We start from the raw sequence: 3,018 nt of genomic DNA, 5'->3' as shown, positions 1-3,018 counted from the left end.
ATAAAACTTTACTGAAGACACTTGGTCAGCTCTAATTAATTTCTTTTGGCTAAACTAACTGGTTCCATGATGCAGTGAGGCCACTCAAGATAAAAGCACCAATTTATAAGAGGCTTGCCTTTGTATCTACATGGCATTAGGTTGTGCTTGCTGGTGTTACCATGTATTCTTACTACCCTAAAATGCTGTCATCTACAAAACAAGAAATGTCGTTAAATAGTCTAATCCAGTGTGTTTTGCCATCAAGTTTGACCTATATTTGGCATTTGGACCATGACACCTTCATCTCGAAAGTCAGTAAAAATACAGCATCCTAACTGGTCAGTTCTTGAATTCTGCTTACCAAAGGTAAGTCAGAACTTTCAGGTCACTGTGTGGTGACCACTACTGGTTGTTTGGGGCATTCTATGAGTATTCTTTGTGATCCTACAACTCTAGCAGAAGACTAGAGACAACCCTTTGTGAGATTTGCTGAAAGGAAGGAGAACACTCCCTCAGGGAGCATTACATATGGCACCTAGATTGCCTGTAAGGAGTTATTTTTCAGGTAAAGGTAACAATCTTGCTCATCTTTTGAAACGCTGCTTCTGTTGCATGGGCTCACCTAATACTCATGGCTATCAAGGTGCACATCCATGACAGTCAGTGGCCTAGGTGCTGATGAAAAACGAAAAACAAGTAAACATAAGACAGGCAGGGAGCATTTGGTACCAACTCCTCCTAACACAGCAGAAAAGGTAAGTGAACTGCTCTCTCAATGCAAAATCCCTAGCCAATGTGCTTGTGTGGTGTTCAGGAATGCTATTTTGCTGTTTAGCAGAACTTTAAAGAATAAATGGAGAAGGAGAGAGAGAGAGAGGTCACTAAAATTAGAAATGCATGTTAAGACATTATTACTTATCTTGCAGAACTACAAGGCCAAATGAAGGAAAGCAAAATATTTCTCCACAAAATATAGAGCAATGTTAAGTTAAAAACACTGTACACAGGCTGTACCTGTCACGTGGGTGAACACTCATCTTATGCTTCCCTAGTGGCTGGGCATCAATCCTTCCTTACTGGAAACAGCTCTTGCTGTTTGGCCCAGTGAAGGCCACAGCAGATGCCAATCTAGGAACAGATTTTACTATCTTCCCACATTTTCTCACGTTTTTAAAAAACTGGAACTTCTCTCTCCTTTGTCTTGTCACTATGAAGAATGTATGACTCTTTGTTAAAATGGTATTTAAGTAATATCCCCAAGCCATTTCTTTGAGAGAGAAATACTTTTAAACTGAAAACACTCCGTGATGGGTACAGTCTGTGTTACTAAATTACTGCTTGCCTTTCTTTTGTTACTCTGACTTTAGTTTTCAAGACAATGTCTTAACTAAGAACATATAAAGGGAAAAAAAAGAAATTAGGCTTTCTCTTTTACACATAGAGTGAACAAAAATATGTCAGCAAATTAAATAACAAATGGATGAATTCCTAAGAAGACACAAACTAGCGAAAATAATTAAACAAGAAATAGAATATCTATATAGAAGATATCTGTATTAAAGACATTAAATTAATATTAAATCAATATTAAATCATCCCACAAAGAAAAGCACAGGCCCAGAGGATTTATTGAGGAATTCTAATAAATACTCAAAAGGAAAATCTCAATCAATCTATCTCAACCCTTTTCAGAACAAATATGTGAAAACATTTAACTCATCATACTTATCATGTATTATCCTGATACCAAAACTAGACAAACATCTCAAGAAAAGAAATATCCTTTAAATATCTCCTGTGAATCTAGATGCAAAACTCCACAACAAATACCAGGCAGCCAAATCTAGCAAAATATAAAAAAGATTATACAACTTAATGAAGAATGATTTATCATAGAAATTTAAAGTTAATTTACATTTATTATGTATTAATGTACTACCTCATTTAATTGAACACATGGCAAAAGTCAATTATTTTGATAGGCAAGGAAAGCTTTTAGTAAAATCAAATACCTTTTAATGTTAAAAACGCAACAATTTAGGAATAGAAGAAAAATAAATTTCTCAACCTGATTGTTTTTAAAAAGCTAGCATCATACTAAGTGGTGAAAGACAACACTTTTCTCCTAGGATTTGGAAGAAGACAGAGGTGTCCATCTTGCTACTTCTATTTAAGATTGTATGGGATGTTGTATCCGGGTAATTAGACAAAAAAAGAAAGAAAGAAATAGTAAGAAGGAAAGAAAAGAGAAAGAAAGGAAGTAGAGAGGGAGAGAGGGGTGGATAAAAAGAGGAATGGAGGGAAGGAGGAGAAGAAGAAAGAAAAGGCATCCAGGTTAGAAAGTCTAAAATAAAACTGTATCTGTGCCAAGATGACATGAGCTTGTACATAGACTATCGCTATTATCTTCTCAGAATTTAATGTCTTTTATATTTTATTTAAATTTTCTTTTATTAAGATACAAGATGAAAACCCTAATTATCATTCTATAAGCCATTGTCTTACATAAAGTAAGTATAAAATCCTACATTCCAGAGCTTTTCCTTGAGAAAATTAACTGCCTTGTACCCTAATATTATAACCTTTCCTATGGTCCAGCAAGCATATATCATCTCTCAATAGAATTATAATATCTGTTTCAGTATTCACTATGTCAAAATTGTTAATAAGAAAATAAGGATATGAAAACTATATAAATTTATTATTTCCAAAGGCAGAATTTTGCCACTCACTGATACTGAATTGATAAACACTACAGAAAAATATCTAACATTAACTTTATTATATGTCAAATACCTATATATGAATTTTTGTCAACTATTTTATAAACTATATTAACAGACACCCTATTATGCATAGTAGTATATTTGCTCAAGTAAAGCTCTAATTGAATTATGTGATTACCACTAATTTAAGCTTTCTCAGAATTTTTAGTGTTAACTTTGAGCCATTGGTTCATTTCCAAAAGTTATTCTTTGGAATTTTATTAAAGTTCCTCCATCATAGTAACATACAGCATAATCTCTCTCATTCTAC

Source organism: Mandrillus leucophaeus, unplaced genomic scaffold (assembly GCF_000951045.1).
Source record: "Mandrillus leucophaeus isolate KB7577 unplaced genomic scaffold, Mleu.le_1.0 Scaffold282, whole genome shotgun sequence".
NCBI lineage: Eukaryota > Metazoa > Chordata > Mammalia > Primates > Cercopithecidae > Mandrillus > Mandrillus leucophaeus.
Note: the sequence above shows the minus strand (reverse complement) of the source record.